This window comes from Solea solea, chromosome 11, assembly GCF_958295425.1.
Source record: "Solea solea chromosome 11, fSolSol10.1, whole genome shotgun sequence".
NCBI lineage: Eukaryota > Metazoa > Chordata > Actinopteri > Pleuronectiformes > Soleidae > Solea > Solea solea.
This window is the reverse complement of record NC_081144.1, coordinates 8,075,158-8,099,190: the sequence shown is the minus strand read 5'-3', so window position 1 is coordinate 8,099,190 and position 24,033 is coordinate 8,075,158. Positions and strand designations below refer to the sequence as shown.

The 24,033-nt window shown below is 43.2% G+C and overlaps 1 protein-coding gene across 3 annotated transcripts in view; it reads right to left on the bottom strand.

Annotated features, from left to right (window-relative positions):
- Window positions 1-23,726, bottom strand: part of plxna2 (plexin A2) — a 163,658-nt gene extending 139,932 nt beyond the window's left edge. Inside the window, exon 1 of one of the 3 annotated variants that reach the window (XM_058642577.1) lies at window positions 23,624-23,726. The gene's annotated coding sequence lies outside the window, so the exon portion shown is untranslated. Of the gene's footprint in view, window positions 1-11,299; window positions 11,367-19,702; window positions 20,279-23,623 lie in introns of those variants that run through there. The other 2 variants (XM_058642576.1, XM_058642578.1) reach the window with 2 other exon arrangements.
- Between the last annotated feature and the right edge of the window lie 307 nt (window positions 23,727-24,033).

Genomic DNA, 24,033 nt, shown 5'->3' with positions numbered 1-24,033 from the left:
ACTGCCCCATTCATAATGAATAGTTAGGCACACTAAACACTGTATTGGCACACACAGCGAGACTTTTTAAACCAACTGTTCCCAGCGGCCGCCTCTGCTCTGTTACCATGGTCGGCTGTGGCTCCCTATGATGAAATGCTGGTGATTTTCTCCAGCCATTGGGCAAAATGCAATGCCCATGCCAACCATGTGTAAAAAGGGGGCTGTTGCTGCATTGTGCTGATTATCTCAATGAAAGATGCGGAGGAGATGCGGCGGGAATAGGCAAAGCAAGACAAGAGAAAATGTGAAATGATAAGCTGTGCAAACTATCACTGCGGCTTGTGGACACAGCAGCCTGAGGGCAGTGCGGCAGCCAGCAAGCTGAATCAGGAAAGAACAGGCTGTTGGAAGTGGCCTGAGGAGCGGGAGCAGCTAAACCTCTGTCACTCTGAAACAGGCAGCAGGTCTTTTTTTTTTCATTTTTGTCCACACTAAGCTTCTTAACAATGCAGCCAAATGTGGTTGATCTCATAAATTCATATTAACAGCCGTTGTATTGCAGCAGATAAAGAACATAAACCATAATCCATTTAGGGTGCTAAATCCATTGTTGTCAAATAGGAAGAGGAAACGGGAGATCAAACTGTAATTTCATGCCTTGGATTAATGTGTTATTCCCTCAATGATTAATATAAAGCATGACATCTTAACGCTTATGAAAAAGTGATATGCTACAAATCAGAGAGACAATTTGGAACAAAAGAATGAACGAACCAGCAAGTAAAAGGTTTAAATATTTTTGCTTATTGCACAGTGAGATTTTCAGTTGATGTGGCCATTTGCACTGTAAAAATAGATAGTTTAATCTTCCCTAAAGGGAGATCTTCTTGTATAGGACACTATAAAAAAAGCGATTAACAGCAGAGGTTAGTCCATTAGTCTTCTCTCTAAGCTGCTATCAAGAGCAGAGATAATGAGAGGACTCGCTGGCATCTCGAGTTGCTGAGCTAGAGTTATATTTATACATTTGTTTGTCTCAGTTTGAAATGAAATTCTCTGCTCCAGTGCCAGCTGTGTCTGTCAGCTTCCCGAAAACCTCGGCACATCTATTCTGCATCCATCTCTCCTACCACAAGGAAATGACACGGGAGTAAAGGAGAGGGAAAACACCCGCAGAAACCACAAGCCCTCCAGTAGCTGCGATGGCTCACTCTGTCTGGTTTCCTGCGCTGCGGTGCTGAAGGCAGCTGATTATGCCTAATATTTCCGCCTGAGATAGAAATCCATCACACTGATGAAGGAAACTGTGATGTCCGTGTCCTGCTCATAACATCAGTGCAAACCCCGCTGTTGCTCAATTAAAGCCAACACATTTTTGCACAGATGTTTTTTTTTATTTTTTTTTACATATATATGTATTTAGCTCCAATGTTTTTGTTTTTCCTTACATGACAAGATCTGAGCGCTGACTAAAAGAGCCTTAATTTATTGGATCATAGTAAATGAATGCACAGTTGTCCATAATTAAACGTGTGCTCCAAGGCCACTCTAAAAGAGCACTCTGCGTCCAGTGTTTAATAGCACTCTTTGTTAGTGACCCATATCAGTGCAATTGTTCCTGACCATCAATTGGCCTTCACTGTATTGCACCTATGAAAGCAAAGCACTTCGTTGCACCTCAACCTCTTAAGAGTTATTACTCCACTGACTGCAATTAGATTATTAAAACACAGCCACCATGCGCACTTTACAACAAAAAAAAAATGGCAACATGTCATCATGATACAGGAATGATCAAGTCTCACCACAGTCCCTGATCCCTGATTGCAAACCAGGGCACACACTGTATATCTAATCTTCCCTTTAACCTCCGCCTCTGCTCAGTCACCCCTCCAGCTTTGCACGCTTTAAACTCTGTTTGAGCAGAAATACACTGGTATTATGCCTAAAATCTCTGACATCCACTGAGAGAGATTACAGTGTTATTGTTATGCCAATGATTTGTGTTTCTCCTCCCTCCGTCACCACCTCCTCCAAACACAGAGAGCCACAGACATTTACTTTCACTGTCTTGTACATGCTCAGACAGGCACATATCCACATCCTCAATCAGAGGTGTGCACAATACAGACACAGACACACATACAGCGTTAGACCTTTACCCCAATCTTCATTTCCAATGACACAAGCAACTTGCAACTACGCGCTTTTCCTACTACATTGTTAGTTGATTCCTGAGGCGTGATCTTCTCCAGCATTCCCACTACCCATATCAATGTGGTGGATGTCTCATCATTTCTGTCTGTCATCTGGTGAAAGCGGCTTTCCATTAGGAGGCATTTCCATAAATCTAAATCGTAAAGCCCCTCAGTGAGAGGGAATCCTCAGCAGGCGAAGAAAACAAACACGGCAGGATGTCACTGGAGGCCACAAGATCAGATCGCTCACTACAACTCACACATAGATTGGAAATGAATCCAGCTCTTTGATTGACACTATACACATTCTATCAAATCGGACAATCTTAACTATTCCTGATGCATGCTGCATATCTTGTCACTTTGAAACTCAATATAAAGATATGATGACAGCCGCACGTGGAGATATGCAGTTGTGCAGCAAAGGCGAGGAAGGCAGAGCACCTGTAGTGCGGTTGTGGTGGTGAATCTGAAAATGGATTACATATGCATGAATTATTAATGAGATACAGAGGCACGGCTTTAGACTCTACCCCGGCGAGCCTTCTACTATCCTCCAGTCCAAGGAAAAATTTGTTTTTTATAGCAAGTTGTCACTGTGCTAACGTCAGAGCCGTGTTAATGATATGGGCAAATAGCAGCGGAAACTGGTACGTTCTGAAGCTGTGATCTTGTTTAATTAGATTGTGCTACAATGTAAATATGTCCTCAAATCTATAGTGAGGGGTGATAATGAAATCTACATATTCAACTGATTTTGAATTGTGAAATAAACCTCAAAAAATACACATTTCATTCCTCATAAATAAAGGAGGTTGCTTCAGTGTTTTACAGCACATTAAAGGAGACAAAAGGACCTGACAAACTGAAATAGTGCTGCACCACGTAGCAGGTGCAAAGAACATCCTGAGGGGTATTGGTCTGAGTCACCAGGCAGTTGTGCATCCTGTATGGAGTAGACTGGGTTTAAATGATGTGGCTCATTTTGTCAGGCATTACGGCAATCACATCTTATTTATTACTGAAGTAGTTGCAAACAGTGAGGACGAGTGACTCTGAGGACAGCCAAGCCAGGAGGACACAGATGACACTAACCCAAACAATACCAGCCCCAAAACATGATCTGTGTGTGCATGTGTGTGTGTTCAAGCAGCCGCCCTACCATAGTGCATCTGTTTGCGCTGCCTTTTGTTGAGTATTTGCTTTCTTTATCAACAGGCTCTCCCTATAGAAATGTTATCTGCCTATCGCTGCACTCCAAGCAAAACAAAGCTCGGACTCTGACCTTTGGCGTGCGGTTACCCAATCAAAAATGAGGCATCAATGGACTGAACCTTCTATCAAATAGCCATGCTCACAGCAAGTGAGGTGTAAAACGTGAGATTAAACACTCGGTGTGTGTGTGTGTGTGTGGGTTCACAGAGACAGATTAATAAAGAAGATTGCATTAAAAAATGCCTTCCACAAGCATTCAGTCACTCTCCCACTCCCTGCTTCATCATTTGTCTCACTCTCAGGATCAGTGGTGCTGGAGCATGGCTCAGTGGCCAAGGCAACTACTGCTGGAAGGATTGGGAGAAGGGATATGGAGGAAATAGGAAAAAGGATAAGGCAAGCAATAAAATACATGAAGAGAGGAACTGAGATAAGGGGCGGGCAGAAACATTGAATGATGGCCTGTGAAAGCGAGTGAGAAGGGCAAAACAAAACAGTGCCCTCAGTTTGAGTGTTTGAGAGGGAGACGGAGAGATGAAAGAAAGTCAGGGAGAGTGGGACAGATAGATGAAGAGTGGAAGGAAGGGGGGGAAAGGTAGGAAGGAAAGGGAAGGAGCCGTGTAATCATTGCCCTGGCTGAGTAACAAGCCGTTACAGCCACAGTGGCAGCCAAAACTCCAGAAGCTGGCATGGAACATTCACTATTATCAGGAACAAATTTACACAGGCCGGCTGACACTCAAGAGGGAGGAGAAGGGTGGGGTCAAAATGGAGAGGGAAAAGGAGAGGAAAAATGAACACAGCATATTTATGGTCTAAATGTATCTACATACCTGAAAACATAAGACATTCATTCAGCACTCGTCAGCCAGAATCCAAAAAGGGTATGTAAGGTATTTGAATCGGGAGGTAAAATGATGGAAATTGTGTCAGTCAAAGAAATCCCTTCAATTTCTGCTGCTACTGTTTCCTCTAAGACGTGTGTGATCGTGAATGGGAGAGCTCTGTAATCACTCGCAGGCTGAGAGGATGAGGCCGCTCTGCGTTTGGCTGAAACCCAAGCACTGGAAAAGCAGCATGAAAGACACTCTTCTGCTGAGCTCCTCCATCAAAAACACTGGGACAAGATCGCCATCGATATCTCTGTGGCTTAAAGAGGGATAAGCTGGACAGGTGAGTCAGTACTGTTTTCGAGTACGGTAACATAAAGTCTGATACCCACGCACCAGGGCTGTGATGTAACTCTGAACAGTGAGACCTATGATGTAATGCACGGATGCTCTCACGGGCAACTGGGGCTCTATTTTCCGACTGAAATCAATGATCTGTTAATACAATTAACATGACAGAGCAGTTTGTGTGAGTGCTACTCCACCCATCACTCCAGTAAGCTGGTACTATTCGTTCATCTCGGCTCTCATGTGATTGATGACGTTCACGCACGTATGAGGCTCACAGCGAGTCAAGCTCATTAAATGACATTCTGACAAACACGGGGCCATCATCGGGTGTGTCCCTGTTCTTACCTGGGATTAACCTGGGATTGGTATTAAAGCACTGTTACCGTTAGCAGTATCTACATAAATCTTGGCCCACACTTAGGGACTTTCTGTTATAGTGAAACAGAAACTGTTATTACATCTCTCAGTCAATTTCATAGCAGTGGTCGACCACATTATCCACAGTGACTGCCATATATTGACTCTGTTTAGCAAAATCTTATTTCATCGTAGGGCATGTTTGTGAGGCATTGATTCGCTCAGCGCCTCCTGGCCTATAATTTTCTCTTCCAGTCCACGTTTCATGCGGGTCATATTCCACTCAAATTCCCAGTCTGTTCAGGGTCAGCACTACCTCCAGAAACACATACAGTGCTTGGGCTATCTCACACGCATGACTGTGATTTATTGCAATAGAATCACTTGTGAAGAGTTCAACCTCCAACCCAGATCCCACTGACCTGCTCACCTTCCTCCCAGACTGAGTGCAAGAGAATAAACATGGGGCCTTGTCGTAACACTAGCTCCTTTACAGACAGATATTTCCATATTGCCATTAAAAATACACCTACTACGAGCAAAAAGGTGGAAACATAAGGTCATCCGTTCTGTATTTGTGCGTCTTATCCAGAATGTCAATGTGGAATAAAGGCGCAACATTCACTGCCATGAAAAAACTGTAAAATGTCAAAGCAAAAACACACCAAACAGGAGTTTTGTGAAATAATAGCACAGATAAGTCTTCAACTGGAAAGTGTTCACAGTAAGAATAGTAACAAGACCTGCAAGCGGCATACTGATAATATCTAATGAACAACACTGAGTTTTCTTCAGTGATGTAACAGTTAATATAGCGCTTCCATTATTTGTCATGAAAACTTTTAAAAGAGGAGGGAAAGTTCACAGAATAAATACACACCACTGTCTCTCTACAGAGGTTTTCTGCGCTGCCAAACAAGGATTATAGTACAGTATGCTTCTGAGCTTTTAACCATACTGGACATTTCAATGACAACAGGGTTAGAAAGTATTGACACACTAGTACTGACAGGGCATTTAAGTCAATAGTCGGACTAACACACACAGATAATGTGATTGGAAAGTGGTTAAATAGTAAAAAGAAAATACACAGATAAAGAACAAATCCGTACAGACACCAAGTCCATGCTCTGCCAGGCCAAAGGTCATGAATTTTCGGAAAACTTGGGAGTGGCGCTAACAACTAGCTGGACGCTAAATCAGACATTAGCGAATACCAACGAGTTATAATAGTGTGCATATCGCCAGCGATGCATAATAAAGGCATACACTCTTCATCCAATAAACCGCTCATGCTTGTGCCCTGGGAGCACAGTAGTCCTAAGAAACATTAACTATGCATGAAAACTTAGTTTTTCTAGAATTTGTAAGTAGATCGCTGTTATTGGTAACCATAGCTATGTACAGAGGCAATTGTAGAAACGTACACCTCTTTTAGGCACATTTTCAGGCTTTCTAATGAGGCGCATATAACAAGCACTATTAAACACGCCAAAAAATCAAATTCAAGCTCTCTCTTTTAGCTCTCCCTTCTTTCTTTCTCTCGTTCCTTGCTCTCTCTCTCCACCTTGGCCTCGTAGAGCCCCTCTAATTTCATCAGAGGTGATAAAACACCACCAAATCAAGTCTGCGGCTGGATACTTAGACCAATCTCCCTTTGGATGAGAGGCAATAACAGCATGTGGTGAGGAAATTGGGTGCTTACTCACACAGAGGGATACATGCCCAGCAAGCAGAATGCAGTGTTTTCTTTTAAGACCCAACACACCACAAAACCCATCAACAGCATTCATCTCTCTATGTGCGTCCACCAGACCATAGCCATTTTAACAAGCGGCAAGGGGCTACATGTGCCAAATTGTCAGCGGCCATATTAACTCATCCATCAAGATCATCCGTCAAGAATCGCAAGTGTATGAAGTTACTGATGAATTAAGTGTTGTTGTTTTTTTACATGCTCTGTAAAAACACCAAAAATGAGCGATTGGGTGCAGTTTTAACAACTTCAGGAAAAGCAGTGACTGGTTTGAAATGCTAACTATACAATTCTTGGACAAGTTGAAGGCCATTTCTCCGTGGAAACGGAACAAAACGATTATTTAAAAACCTAATTCGTCATTTCAGGAAATGTCTTCATCCCCACGAAACTCCCAAGACGCTGTTGTACATATGGCCTGTATGTGGCGCTCTAACGCTGCTACACCAACAACAGAGAAGGGATTGGGCATGTGCATAAAGCATGCACAATATTATTCTTATTTTTTTTTTTTTTTTTTAATTAAGCTTTATTTGAATGAGTATAAATTGCAATGTGCACAATCCCAGAAACAGAGACAGAATAAACCAAGCCAGGGGAAATAAATAAAATAAAATAAAAGTTATCATAAAATGAGCAGACCAAATATAAGGATAACAACAACAACAACAGCAATGGATATAGCCACATCCCCTAAATCTAGCAACTGCTGCAGAGACTACAGCTATGAGATTGCATGTATATGCAAATCCAACAAGCGATGAATATGCATGACACATAATGAATACAGTAGTGAGTGTTTTGGTAAGCATTAGGGCAGACTTGCTCTTGCTTGGTTGAATGAAAATCAACCTGTTTGTCCTCTGGAGTGTAACAGATCTTGCTGACAGGCCATGTCGTGCCATGCCAGGACAGGACAGGACTGGACGGGACTGGACAGACCACGCTGGGACTGACAGCCGGGAGTGACTTGCTGGATTAACACTGTAGCACACATGCACGTCTTCTGGCCTGTTCCGTGTGAACCCCATACAGGATGCAGTGCTGGCTGGGATATGGTGGAAAATCAGCACTGGCCGGTTTCCTGTGAGTCAGTGTGCTGAGTGCGGTGCAGCCATGTTACCCTCAGCAAACACCTCTCTATCTATCAAAACACTTCACTTTCAGGAACTTTACCAAACAATACCTTCATTAAATCACACAACTGTACTTTATTACTACTTTACGAGGCGGCGCAAAAGAACTTGACAAGGATGCTCTTAGTGACCTACATTTTTTTTTTCCACCTCGTAAAAAGTGAAAAGAACATTTTTCAAACTCAGCAAAAAAACATATAGAGAGGGATAGTGTGATAGTGGGATATTGCATATGCCCTGGAGTATAACAAATAGTGTGAAGCACATTTATTACACATGTGACAAAACTGCTGCCCAATTATGGCAGAATGGGTGAGCAGTGGGGGAGTAAGGAAGGAATGTCATGGTGACCTCGAAGGCCTACAATGAAAAATAATGTGTTGGCAGAGTAATAGCAATGCGAGGTATTATTCACTACAGCTGTGAAGGCCGAGTATTGTCCCGCATAACACACTGGAGACAGAGGCAGCGCTTGTGTGAACATTATAGTCCAGAAATGTGATGAAGCACAGAGAACAGCAAAGGATCACAGTTGGAGGAGGTCCAACATCCAATATGCTCAAAGTCACAGGAAGAAAAAGAGCTATGGACTTGATTATATTTTGTCTCAGTTAGCAGCAAGGTAATACAGAAAAAAAAACACTATTACTCGCCAGCTGGGTGTGCTTTTTTTTTTCCTTACCCCCATTTCTCCTCCCCCACTTCTTCCTCACACCTGCAGTAACTCTTGGCTAGGACTGCCCTTTTTTGGTGAACCCAGAAAAGTGAAACAGCCTGAAATGAGATTGAGGCGACGGTGGTAAAGCACACACGTAGGCCGCTTGCACCATCCATAGTCCCCTGCTGTCAGACCCTGTCTGAGGCTGTCAGAGCTGTATGAAGAGCTACTACTGCCTGTCCACTACATCAGCGAACCTGGGAATAAGAGCTTCACACTCATTTTCACAGGCCAGAGGCTCCTGAGTCGCCCCCCCGCTCTGCTTCTGATATAACAAGAAGATAGTGTGGCCATCCATATTCTTCTGACAGACACCAGAGAGCAGCTTTTATGTGTGGCCACTGAGCCTCATACAACTGTCCATCAGTATTCTACTTGTACTACATCTTGATAAAGTCACCCAGCGGAGTGGCTTGGATCTCTGGAAAGCACGTCATTGATGTAATAGCACTCACTTGCATGCACATAAGTAGGTCTTGAGGCGGGGGAACTGTGACATGCAGAGCAGGAACTATCTCATTCCAGATCTTGTGTAAAACAGACTGCAATTCATAGTGTTGGGCAAGAGAAATGCATGTATAAAATGGTTAAGTGCAACAGCTCTCTCGCTGGATATCTTGCACTGACTTAGTCACCAGATCCCATTGGTAATCACAGCCTCTTTCTGCAGCCGCTGCTTTCTGAGCATGAGGTTTGATCAAAGATCCATCTCTTTAAGTAAGATGATTCAAATTGGCGTCCGTTTCATTGTCAAGGAAGTGAGGCAGGCTGGGTACCAGATCTCACATAGTGCAACAAAACGACAGGCAGGCAGAGAGAGGTGGAGGAAAGGACAATAAAGAGGGGTGAGAGGGCAATCTTGAGGAAAAATAGAGTCATAAAAAACATGAACAGACAGAGCAATAACTGAAAATAAATCAAAGAAAGCATTCCCATGCTCGGTCAGTGTGTCCAATGCCAAACCCAGGGGATCTGAATTCCACTGTGGCAGATTTCACCTCACACTAACTTTTTCCTTAGACCGCACACATAGATGATGAAGCTGAGGGAAGGATGTTGCGGCTTGACTGCTTTAAAAGCGATCATACTGGGCCACAGGTTTAGTGAAGCGGTAAAACGGGTCTTCGACAGGCAAGCTGGCCTCTCTCCATCCAATTGAGAGATGCAAGTGAAAGCCCTCCATGATAACTATGTGACAGCAGAGGATATAATGAAGTTGATGCCCACGACAGAGTCAGCATAAAATTCCTCCTTTCACTTTTGTCTATTCTTTCTTGGAGGGAAAACAGAAAAGGCTAAATATGGGGTAGGGTACTTGGCAGTCCAACCTGTAAGCCAAACAAAACAGCCTTGCTGCTCCTCATAAACTGCATCAGCAGAAGGGAAAACATATAATCATAATCGAGGAAACGGAGGAAAAAAAAAAACCCAGCAATAATAGGAAGGAGAAAAACGATAGAAATCGACAGTTTGTTACCCGGGAGAAAATGTAACGAAGGGGGAAAAAAAAACCCATTCAGCACTTCATCAGGAACATAAATAGGAGCAGCTGGAGCAGACTAACATGCACAAGTGGGCTAATTAGGACACTTGGTGGTTGGTTCACTGCTGTTTCAGTCTGACTGGGACCGACTAGGAGTCAATGAGAGAATTTCCCCATTAGTCTGGAGTATTACATTTTCACATGCACCTAGAGCATCCTCGGCTGTACTGCACATCCTGGTTCGTCAGCTGTTCCCGAGCCCTCGGTTTTCTTTAACGAACTCTGTGTAAACAGTGCCACTTCTGCCTGGCACACAGTGCCTCTTGCCTTCCACAAAAAAAAAACAAGATTTTTCTTCCTGTTCTGTTCCTCCCTTGCAGCTTCCTCTTCCCTTCCGGTCTGACCCAGAGTAAAAATCCCATACCTCCCTGTTTCTTCCTCTGTGCTGCACAGGTTAGACATGGTCAAGGAATAGATGGGCCAGCAGGAGCAACCAATTACCATTTAATCAGAACTTGAATGAAAGTTGCTGTCATATGGTTTTTCTTATCGTCTGAATCACAAAAGCAGTTTTGTCTTCATAAGACCATCATCGTTAGAATAGTTGTCTCCATTTCCATTTTCCTAGTAAAGACCCATATTGTTTAATATCAAATGGTCAGCCAATTACACCAAATGACATTGTGAAGCAGACAATAAAATGAAAAAAAAAAACAAAAGACAGCACACTGGATAATTAGATGTACTAAATGTTTCCTTCCTCATGCTCATGTTTTCAAAGGGGGTTTACTAACGTAAGTACACTAACGTCAGTCATGTCATTTTTAGATATTTTCATGCAAAACGTTACAAATATCTTAGAAGGTTGAATGTTTTAAATTTTACATGAAATTATGTTCCTTTGTCAGAAATCGATAATAGACTTTTGAATCATTTTTATCAATATGAGGAGCTGCGTCAGCTCTACAGGGGCAATTTGGACCACCATGTTTTTAAAGTAGCTCACATGGACAAACTAATCATCATTTGAGTTTAAATGTTTACTAAAAGTAAAAGTTTCTACAATTAACCTGGAACAGAAAGGCGACTGCATCGTGCAACTAAACCAAAAACTGTTGCTAAACTTTACACACTGAAGGCAAAATGAGAGAAACAAGGTCCTACTTGTACTAAAACAATGGCTCCAACGGTCAAATCATACAGACTGTCCTTCTGTCAACGTTTTGTCTAATCACTTGCTTCAGTGTGTACATAGAAAGGCTGGGTTGTTTACCTTGTCACGGAGGATACTGTACATGTTCTCGAGGAAACCGACAGGCAGACCAACTTTCTTTTAGTTCAGACCCCGACGTGCCATTGAAACTACGAATGCTTTGAATGACACAAACCGTGAAGACAGAAGCCTTGGCTGAATAAACAAAGGCGGGGTTTTCTTTATCAGCCATGTCAATGTACTGTATGCACACAAGCAATCTATGAAGGGTGTACACACTGTGGTGAGAAGAGGTGTGTGCGTGTGCTCAGATCAGTCGGAATGTGCTTGTGTGTACTCGTATACAATACTAACATGTTGCCCAGCAGGCGCTCTCTCTTAAAAAACACTATTTTCCTCTCTTCTTCTTCTTCTGTTTATTCCAAGGATGCATGGCAGAAGAGCAAGCAAAGGTCCAAAAAAAGCAGGTGAATACAAATATGCCCTGACATTTCCCAGCATCTAAGCCACATGCCAGTCCCCTCTGGCTTGCCTCCACCCAGGTTACTCTCACTCTTTCTCACTCCCACACTCTGAAAGAGATAGGGGAGACAAAGGACGCAGAGGGAATGATAATGTTAATCACCAGCTTTGGAAAAAAATAAAATAAAATACCAGAATGCTCCATTTATTCCCCATCCAAAAGAAGAAAAACAAATCACGTGTAACACTGATTTAACACTCTACAATAACACGCTGAGTTTGTAAATGAAACAACAACCACTGCAGCTCTAAAAGCCCTGCAAGTGCCAATTTGTTAATATTCAGCAAATGTGCGTCATTTGTAATAAAATGCAAATTCACCTCACCTATTCACCCTTTGTCAGGTTGAACATGTCTGCAAATGGAGTGGGCATGCAGCAGCAACAGCAATGAGGCTTGTGCAAAGTACTTATCAGTAAACATTGTAGCTACAAGCGCGGAGATGCCGTCTGCCATAAGAACAATTTGTCAATTCCCATCATCTTTTCTTGTGGGAATGAATATATGTGTTCAGCAGTGGTAGCAAGGCAAATATATATAAAAAAAAATGAATAAAAACAGCCTGTTAACGCCGTTAGCTTCCATCATGTAAACCCCCTACCTGTGGCAGATTAAGACAAGGAACGATGCTTTTTTTCCTCATTTCAAGTTCAAACCTGCCCTGTGTTGTGCTGTCTCACTCTCTCCAGTCTCCTCTCTCCCCTCTCTTTACATTTGCCTCCCATACGTAGACAAATGCAACAGAGCAGTCATATTTAATTAGCATCTTCACACACACACACACAACACAGGGATTTCTCGTCCTCTGCTTGAGGAGGCTTGGCTGTCACACTCGGGGATAACTGACTTCAGAAACCCCCGATTCATCCTCCTTAAAAGAGCACAGAAAAGACAATGCATCTGACCTACATAGCAGCTAATGTGTGAAGATGTAGTGATGTTCGATAACGTGTTTTGCATGATATCGCGTCATGTCATTTACTCCACATGAATGATTCCACCCCCCACTGCAGCCTACATGAAGATGCCACTGTCATGTTTCACATTTCATTGATCATGACAGAGGCAGAATAATGTATCTGTCTGCGCGAGCTACTGCGGTTCCACTGGGTACGTGCGGTGTTTCCCTTTGATAGCGAGGGGCACTCGGAAGTAAGAGTAATGAAACAGCATCTAACTTCCCCTATGATAGATTCATCTTGATAACATTTGTCTGGCAGGAACAAAGAGCAGTCATTCAGCAGGCACACTGTAGATGTAGCTCAATTTAGTGTATGCAGCATGATTCACAATGGCCATTAGATAAGACAGGCTACCAGAAATGCATCACAGGAAAACAGGCTACATGGTCCAAGAGTATAGCAGACATTCCACACACAGCCCTGTGCTTCTTGTGTGCAATGCTATAATCTTTAAGGTCGGACTCACATCAAAAATCAACAGCAAAAGCAGTTCCATTCATAAAGTGTTATGGTTTTGCCCCTGAGCATAAGCACAGACTTTGTGTGGGCTTTATGACAAGCTGCCTCCCCTTTTAAGTACCTTTCATCCCTTTTCTAACCACTGGCTCCAGAGTGTGGATCAGAGTCATGTATTCATGCATAAACATGACTGCTTTCCCAGGAGAGAATTCATTTCCCCTGGCCTGGACACTATAAATCACCTTGGGCCAAAGTAAAGAGTCTGGAGTTGCAGAACTGGCGGCAGTAAGCTTCGGTCCGAACTTTGTGTTTTCACGATACGACTAAAATGCGTCCACTGCATCACTCTCACGATGTGACCAGGCATTCACACAGATTCGGGGCTTTCATGTTTTTTTAAACCACATACTGCGGGGAAATTAGACAGTGGCCCACAAGATACTGTATGCGAGTTTCAAGATCTTTCATCATCAATTCAGCACAATTTACTTTGGTCAAACAAAAAAAAGTTTATGAGCAGTGTGTGTGTGTGTGTGTGAATGTTGAAGATGTTGAAGCACTTTTCCAGACAAAGTTTTCTGTTTGCTATCTCAGTCAGGAATGAATTTGGAAGGCCCTATTTCCCCCTTTCTTTCCTTCCCGTTTCTGCGAAATGCTGAGGACGAAGCTCCCACCTCAAGTGAGCAGCTATGCACCAAGATAAGGCCATGGCTGAATGCAAAATAGTAACAATGAAGAGAGGGAGCATAGGTGCAGGTATATACATGTCACCCAGTGTTGAAGCACAACATGAGAATCTCAACGTTTGAGTGTTTCCTGCAGTCGCGCAGGAAGATCATTTAATATTATAAGCAGAGGGGGAATAAAGAGCTAACGTATGGACTAATGGATTTTGCAGTTTTTGGGTAAATATTAACATCAATCAATTATGAGTTGAAAGTCATCGTTGTCATTGATCCCTTGTATTTAGAGTGGATGGAGCTGCTGATGGCCGCACTTTTCTGTGGCACATGAACAGACTAGACAAGCACAACTGGAGTGCTTTTACTGCAGTAACCATAGCGACAGAGGTAGGCTGAGGCATCCTCATCACCAGGGGGCAGTGTGGGCAGCACAGCATTGTGTTGCCCTGTGAGTGCCTATACCCTGATGCTTGAGCCTAGCTCTCTGTCTCTCTATCTGTTTCTCTCCCTCTCACACACACACACACACACACACACACACACACACACACGACACATGCGCCACACAGTCAAAAAACAATAAATTAAAATGGACACAAACACATGCAGCCAAGCACAAAATGCTCACCCCCTCCTTTCCCCTGCTTGCACACACACACACACACACACAGAGTCATCTGCTCCTGACAGCTGCCCCCCCTCCTTCCCACTCTGCTTCTCTCTCTCTCTCTCTCCCGCTTCTTTTTGTTGCTCATTTATTGTCAAGTTTCCACCACACAAAAACACACATCCTCCCATGACACCAGCTAATTGATTATTGATGGTGCCAGGCTAAACTGACTTATATTCAAATGGATCGTGAAAAGGGAAAATGGTCGAGACAATGCATCCAGTGCGTTTCATGAGAATGAAGTCAGGGCGTTTGTATGTAAAGCTCAATGGGGTTTTTCTTCTTCTCAATTTTTTGTTTGTTGTTTGATAAACCACTCAGGATGTACTCAGTGGCCTTGGGAGCAGTCTGAGGACCAGGGCGACCGAGAGGAAGGTAGTGTTCTGGAAAAACAAGCAACCAGCTGGATGTTTTTGGAGATAAAAAACAAAAAAAAATCATATCAGCCCTCATGGCTCGGAAGGGTAACAGTCTAACTTCCAACCAGTGTGAAGATCAGTCAGAAAACAAACAGCCAGACTTGTTATTCTACGGGTCCGTGCAACAGGATCGCTGCCCTTATCACGGGCATCGCGTAATTTTGTTACACGTGGGAAAATATAGCACGGCTTCTGACAGCAGAGATCAGATAAAGAGTAAGAGCGCTTGGGCAGAAAAATGTGAAGATGGGGCTGAATGCCTAAGCAGACTGTTGTGCGAGGGAGAGAGGGAGAGGGAGACAGAGAGAGAGAGAGGGAGACACAGAGAGAGAGAGAGAGAGAGCCTGATGACTGTGGCAGGCAGATTGAGGCACTAAAGAACAGCAGAGGCGAGGGCTCCTGTCCCATGGAAATGTGTCATGAAGGCAGTTCCATTAACATCTTAATAAAGGCTTCCCTGGCCCTGGAGAGACCCTGTAAGCAGACTGCCTTCTCTACTCACACAGGGGCCCAAATCCGATCTTGCAGCATGTCAATGAGAGAACATTTAGGCTGTGCCAGTATTACATTGTGAGGGTGTTAGTCTTCCCAAAGGAGTAGCCTAAATGCCTACCCTCAAACATGCTCCACTAAATTCCTTTATTCCCCCGTCCCTCTACTTTCATTTACTGTCCATTTCTCCATCTGTTGGATTTAGTAGCCCTACAAAAGGCTTTGTTTCAGCAAGCTGGCCTGGTTTTGGGACAGCAGAGTGCACACTGGGGTTCATTGCTAACTTGCTGCCATCAATAGGGAGAGAGGGGTCTGAACTGGACACAGTTGCTCCTGGCAGAGGGACATTTTGTGAAGTGTTCTCTGTCCTTCTGATGAAACTGACTGGAGCCTCTCTGTGACCTGCAACACACACACACACACACACACACAGAGAAACTTCTCCGTGCATCCTAAGGCCTATCCCGGAAAAAAACAATCCCAGCACAGTGGAACACCACTGTTTCTATTAAATCCTCACACATTAGAAATAAATAAATAAATAAATAAATAAATAACTGTGAATTGTGGAAAATGAAATGCAAAAGGAGAGGCATTGATTTTTGCACTCTGTGCTATGTGTTGCTCATACTGGGCAAGCTGCTACTTAACAATGTAGTGGCCTGTAGTCATCAATTCAAAATGGCTTCAACGATTCAATAAGTCACCGAGAGCTACACGCACAACTACTCAAGATGATGAAAACGGCTGCAGCAGCGTGGCTACACCACTAAACGTAGCCCTGTGGTGTTTCCTAACATCTGCTATTGTGCGGGAATTATCAGAGATGTCTTTAAAAACATGAGAGGATGTCCAAAATTTGCTTTTATACTGTTGGGAACAATGCGGAGCGGCTTCGACAGGCATCAAAATAGTCTGACCCAGATGTATTCTAATTAACGCGCAGGGTGTAAGCTGGGACTTCTTAGGACCGTGTCAATAAAACCACTGGAAGAGATTCATCATCATCATCATCTACATATTGGAGAGTCTTTAAATACTTTGATTGCTTTCTTACATACGCTCTCTTGGTATCATGGAAGTTCAGCTCCCATTTTAGCACAAAAGCCACCTAGTAAAGTGCCAGCATCAGTGTATTAAAGTTACAAAATGCAAATAGAGCCTTCTCTGTTCCCACACTCCTGAATTAAGATATTCAAGCAGTGTCTTGACAAACGACAACTTACATTTCTGTTTCGGACAATCGTCGGTTACAGAGACCGATTTGGCAGAATCTGGAGCTTGAAAAGTCAGATTTACAGGTAGAAAGACCTGGGTTTACAATTATCAGGGAGAGAGACAGCAAATAAGGAATAAACGTATAATCCCGCATGAAAACATAGAAAACAGATCGTTGACACCGCGTCCTTCTCAGACTAAGTGTTCCCCGTGGCTGCACTCCACTTGATCAGTGTCACCACAGATCCAGATCTCCCTTATGTCAATCCTCACACATACAAACTTGCCCCACACACACACACACACGCCTCCTCCAGACACAAACATGCACATAACAAGTCGACGGGGGCAGAACGCGTGTGGGTCGAGGGGATTGAGATCTCTGTTGTGACAGCTGGACAGTTGAGAGGTTCAGATAAACAGCCCACAGAGAGGGAAGACGGGAGGCCAATTGCATTAAAACAAACACTCGCTCACTATTTGCACTCTCCAGCAGATAGGGAAAGGAGGACCAATATATCTGTGGGAGAAGGAGTCAGTGAACTCACAAAAGCACCATTATCTACATGTGTTTGCATGCATGTGTAAGCAAAGCACAGACAGTTGGGACGGTGGGGGTTGCTGCTGTTGTTCATTCAGAATACACAGCCGACAAGCGCATTTGCAGTAGTCACTCATTAAGAAATAGGTCAAGGATTCTGCCTATACATGCGGAGCGACTTGTCAAAATCTCTCAAGCCAAACTGCGGTGAGTCCGGCTGCCTTAAGGGGGAATCTGAAGAGGAGCGAGCACTGTGCTGAGAGGACGCTGGTGGTGACACGGCAGCGCATAGAAGAGCAGAAACATCTCATTTAGGAGCAACTCATGCAGTTAAGAATCAAAAAAAAAACATGCAAAAACATCATAATCGTCCAACAGCAGGAAATGGACGAAGACACGTCGCATGCTTGCACTGTGGTCTGATAATTAACCGGGCTTGTCATCTACAGAGATCACTGCTCTTCATCAACAGAGGACGCTCTTGAGCCATGTGCGCCTATCAACAGTTTGTCGCAGACACTAATAGATGTTGATTTTATCTGTTCTGGAAGATAAATCTTTTTTTTTTAATTGGTTGTACTGTAGCTCTACATGATCTGAATCCCTTTTCCGCTTAAAGGACTCAAATCACGCCATTAGAAACTAAGGTCACACCTCATTGACCCAACTGTGAATCCAGTGAAAAAAACAGCAGCCCCCTGCAGAGAGATGAAGTGGAGAGGCAGCAGCAGAGAAACAACTCACTCTCCTCAAAGCTCCAGCAAACTTTGTCCAGTCGGAGCAATCTCTCTCCCGCTCGGCAAGGTTAACCTTATTGATCCGATGAATGTGTGATGTTGTTGTTTCTCGAAAGGCTCCCTTCAAAAGCATCACTTGAAAGCGATTAATTGAGCGGAATTCTTAATGTCGTTACTCAAAACCTCCATTATTTAGGAGAAGAACCAACTTGACTGCGATTCATTGCTTTCAGAATTAATTGAGGACTCTCAAAAACAGCTTTGGAAAAAAAAAAAATCCCAACACAAATTGTCTCATATGATCTTGTCTTCAAAGAAATGTGTCAGCAGCAATAGACTCGAGTCAGATGAGATTAATGTGGGTTCACGAATGAAAAAAATAATTGGAGCCGAAGCAGAACTATTAGAAGTGTATAAAGTAGTCATATAGCTCCAGAGAGGAACTGATTGTCAAGTGATACCAGCGCACTATCATTATCAGTATTTTTTCATTAGACTGAAGTTAATTAGGGTGAGTATAATCAGTGTGATAATCAAACCAGTGCCGAGTTCTGATTTGTCCCTCCAAAGGAAACTGCTTCTACCCTGGTGGTTGTTCTGGGGGTCAAACTCTTGTTTCACTTTGAGATGGATATAAGAATAATGATGTTAGTGGGTCACGCTTCAGACGCGGAAAACCTGTGATTTTCACCGAGAGGGAACGAGTTTTGATTGCACAAGCAGGGCATTAAAATGCTGCCCATCAGCCACGGCAGATGTAAGTTATTTACATGCAAATGTGGAGCAATTTTCTACTCAAGACAACATTTATTTTCTTTAGAGTCATTGTCACGGGGGCTTGCCAGAGCGCTGGCCGTCTGACAGAGAAAGAAGATTTGTAGGTGCATCTGCTGAACTGGACCAGATGAGGTCTAGAGTCAATCTGGAATCTAATCCAATCTCAAGCGCCAAATTGATGCTATAGTTGCAATAACAGTTTTGTTTGTTTGTCTTTTATCATTTTTTTCCTTTGTTTATTTGTCCATTTTGTCCTATTTTTTTTTATTTTTGAACAAAATCTGCTTGTATGTGAAATTTAGATGGCGTGACCTTGTGGAAGTAATTCACTATCTATTATTAATCAGGAGATCTGATTGATAATCGACAGATTTCAGGTTCACTTGTTGCAGTGACACATGCAGATCCAGGTCTGTAACCTTCTACCGGTCTGAACATTACTCCTAATTTATTTTATTGTCAAAAACATTTTAATTCTTCACATATTGTTTAATTTTGAGCTGGAGCATCAAGGTCAACACATCAACAGACAGTCCAGTAGTGGAGGTCATGAAGACTCCAAAAATAACACCACAGGTCGAGGAACTTCATTAAATACTGTGGAACAAGGTTTCACTGACACAGAGCAGAAGCAGCGCATCAGCATCACTGAGGCGAGCTGAAGTGTCATCTCTGCAGAGCAGATTGTAACAGATTGTTCTGTTGGTGCATTAGGAAGGAGCCAAAAAAAGAGGAGGAAAATAGAGCAGGATGATGATCAAGATCTTATTAAACCACACATTTAATGGTCACACGTCATCACGCATCTCAGCTGTGGCAAAGCCACAATGAAATATTAAAGCAGGCAGCGACTTTATATCAGAGCCTGCAGCCTAAAATGAAAAATGTCTCTCCGCAGTGAACAGTGCCGGCTGTATGTCTGCGTGTGACAGGCATGTGCAATTCAAACAGACACTGAAAATCCTTAAACACGGTTCACTCACCTCCGCATTTGAAGCGGATCTCGCGATTATCCAGTCCCCCTCTGGTGATGTCTTGGCTTTTTAATTGATGCGCTGGACTCACGTCAAAAAAAAAAAAATGTCTCCGAAAACGGTCTGTCTGGACAAAGTCTCCTTTCTACGAGGAGAATTCGATCATTTCACACGCGCAGCTGAATATCTCGTGACGGGTCTCGGCAGCGGCGTCATTGATTCATTCACGTAGAAAAACCTTCTCGCACCGCGAGTGACGGCGAATTCAGTGCGTAAACTTGGCAGCGAAAGCCTCCAGCGTCTCCAGTTGACCTCCCGCTGTTACTTTACTACGCCGTGTCAGTGCAGCGACGCATTCCTTCAGTTTCGAAAGTCCACGGGACGCGATCTGCAGTGCGCACAGGTTTATGGATCAGCTGTGGCCGGGGCTTGCCATCGTCCGACGGTTAATGGTTTGGCAGCGTCGGCGCGGAGCCGCAGCGTGTCTCTGTCACGGAGCTGTGGAGCCGGGACTGCTACAGATGAGCGGCTCCATCAGTGTACAGTAGAGTGGAGTACGCGCGCGCGCATGTGTGTGTGTGTGTGTGTGTGCGGCGCTGCTGCTCGTGCTGGCACACTGCGTATTTAAACCCAGCCCCCTCACACTCAGGCTTATTATGATGTTAACCGTTTCGGCTCAGAAGGGGGAAAAAAAACTTTCACAATAAACACACGAAGGAAAAATGTGACTGTGACTGTCAGTATAACACCGCTATTACATTTTTATTTTATTTGTTTCTATCAAACGCTGCGCACTTCAAAAAACGTGTGCTGTGTGATCATTTCCTCTGCTAATAAAAAAAGTGAAGTTTCTAACATTATTTCAGAGTTATTTACTTTTTGGAGAAGTGTCACCAAAAAAGGAATTGCTCAAACTAAACCTAATAAACATCAATACAAATCTTATACTGACTGAATGAGGACAGACCCGGACAGACCATCACAGTTATGAGAAAGAAAATGTTTTCCCCTTGTTCTTGTAGAGTTGCCCAGCACACATTGTTTGTACCCAGTCGGTGCCTCCTATAGGTAACTCTGTTTCTGTTAGAACACTGCCATCTATAGAACAAACAGAGAACTGCTTCTCCTCACATAGACTTTTGTCCATCCATCCATCCATCTCTATGTGCATGCATGTACCACTCACGGCCACTTCTTGTGTGTGTACCTGATGTGGTCAGAAATGGTCTCCTTCATCCCTTGGTTGTAACAAGTGGTCATTTGAGCGACTATAACTGTTGCCTTTCTATCATTTTTGAACCTGTCTGAACCATTCTCCACTGACCTCTGGCATCAACAAGACGTTTTCACCAAGAGAACTAGCACTCGCTGGATGTTTGCTCCTTTTTTTTTACACATATTTTGGATCATTCTCTTAAAACACAACAAAATACAAGCACATCAGCAGTTTCTGGAACACTCAGATCGGCCCATTTGGCACCAACAACAACCACACCACATTCAAAGTCACCAAAATGACTTTTCTTCCCCATTCTATATCTGAGGTTTGACAGGTAACCATGTCTGCATGCCATGTGATTGACTGATGAGCTATTTTGTGTCCCTAAAGAAATGGTCAGTGAGGGTATTTGTGTATTTATTGCACCACCCACCCACTCAGAGGGACCAAACATTGCTGAAGATACTTCCCCCCTCCCGTAAAATGTACTATGGCAGGGCCATTCAATTAAATAAATACTGTAAATGAATAAATAAATAAAAACCAGCACAAATGCATGAAAGGCCTATACAAAAATTGCATAAAATAATAAAATAACTGTATGTGTACAGAATCTGAGGCAGTAGCAATAATGTTTTTCACATTGAAATAAAAATATTTTGCTCCAAAACAAAAAAAACATGCACTGCAGAGTAGCTGTCACAGTTGTTTCTCATTAAAATTAATTTCAATAAATTAGTTTGTCATATTTAACACCAGGTCCAACTCAAAGTGCCTAAAATCAAAAAAATGTGCACAATATCAGCAACAGCAGTAGTTTCTCTGAATTAAGATAAATATTTGTCACACAAGACGGTCAGTGCTAGTCTCTGTGGAATTTATGTCGGAATATTGGAGGGACGGTGAAACGTGTTTATTCTGGATTTTTTGTACTTTCTTAATCCCCTTGGGGAAATTCCTCCCTGCTTTTAACCCATCCTCTCCTAGAAACCTTCCTAGAACTGGGAGCAGTGGGCAGTCACTGAGCAGCGCCCAGGGAGCAATGGGGGGGGTTTGGTACCTTGCTCAGGGGGACCCCGCCCCTTGGACGTGGTGGCGACTCGAACCGGAAACCCTCCGGTTACAAGCCAAGTTCCCTTTCCGCTTGGTCATGGGCTGCCCCATGCTAGTTTTTCCATGTTCAATCAGAGGGCAACTATATATACTGTAGTAAGCGTGTGCTGGTTGCGTGTCTACGGAGTTTTGGTGGGAAGCATACATGAACATATAAATTCATGACTGTGTAGTGTTCCTCCTTCATGCTGCTATAAAGTCTGTGAAGTCTATGAAGATTGATGTTACTGCAGACACCATTGCATTTTATTTATTCAAATGTAAAGGCACCCAATAAGCACTTGCCTGTCAAGTGATAAATCTTTGATCAGTGATCTCAATATAGGCTGCCGGCTGTTGACTTTTAGCTTTCTTAGCGTTGCTTAGCGTTTCTTTCTTTGAGACTCCTAAAAACATGATATTTCTTTCTTGCCGGCTACAATGATAGAATGACATTAAAGTAGTTACACAACCCCTTATCGTCTTGCATCCACTCCCTCAGTGGGTTATGACAAAAAGTAGGCTATCCGCATTCTCTGATGCATCAATAATGCAGAGTAGGGGAAAGGGAGCCAGTGTCTGCCATCAAAAGTATTGCAAAACTGCCAGGAGGAAGAAGATGTGGAACAACCAGTGTAAGTACACTAAAAGCACAGCACCCACTTAAAGACAGGGTCAATAGCTGGAGGGTGTCCATATTGGTATTCCACCGCACTACCTCTCAAATGGATCTTAGTCAACCCGGGCAGGCAGGGGTAATCAAATACAGACTTTTTCAATCCATTACTCAGGGTCCTGTTTGGAGCAGACCTGTTTTGAACAAGCCGTGATTTGTTTGATTGGAACATAACTCACTTCATTGCAAGAGCATATTGTAGAGAACTGTCTCAAAGAGGTTTGGCCTGTTTTGTGCAGCAAACAATGATGGACCGATTTGGCAAGGTGAACTGTGGTTACAATGCAACAACATGATCAGTCCTGTCGCACTTGACGACAAATCAGGCTGGTTGTAGATTCTGTCAGGGTAACAATAGTGCACTGTTTTAAATAGGAAAACAATATCTTAGATGAACATATTTATTTAACCCTTTAGTGCACACGCGGCATGGATCTGTGCTGCAGGTGCGCCCATGTTTAATTGCCGTGGGAATAATACACAAATCCTTATATGGACATTCTGGGGGTGTGTTTTTATAGGTCGCATATGCAGGCTTTAAAAAACAGGTTTTAAAAATTATGATTCAATTTATATTGCATTTTTTGGAGTGATGTAAAGTAGCAGTAATTGTGCAGAAGTCACACAATTAGACCGTTTTCCTTTTCTTTTCGTTCATAAAAGCGAGCCAAGTGAATTTTGAACTGTGACGATTTTCCAAATTTCACAAATTCAATCCGATTTTAAACATTTTGAGTACTTTTTGCTCAGGTGTGTTTATATAGTTGGTGAAAATCATAAAAAAAACCCTGTTTCATCAGATTGCCTATAGATTGAGCTGAAAAAAGGATATAAGACTGTTTGCATATACTGCACTTTTTAACATGGTAATGGAAAAAAGCAGCCGAAATGCTCTGTGTTAATGTACAGTTGCAGCAGAAGCTTATTAATGTGTGTAACTCACAGATTTGCCTCTCGTCAGTTAAACTTTGGGTCGTCTGTGGCGCAGGGAGACGTGTCAAGAGAGGCCATGTCCTCAGTAGTGTAACTTTCAGGCCGCGGTGTATCTGAAATCAAGAGCACATCATTGGTCATTAGGGTGTTGTCAGGTTGCTAAGCCACGGGCCACTTTGAATTTATTTTTACATTTGGAATCGAGCCTGGCAGACAGAGGCGGCTCCTTAGTGAAGAGGTGAGATGAGAAACTTGAGGGATTCAAAGCCCCACAGTGGGTGCAGAGGTTAATAGCTGGAATTGTGACTGTGTGATGTGCAGTACCTATTGTTTATCTCTGGACATGCAGGGCAGCCGGGTGCACACGAAGAGGGTGGCTGGTGATGCTGCAAGGCGTGTGTGATGGGAGATAGTGATGGA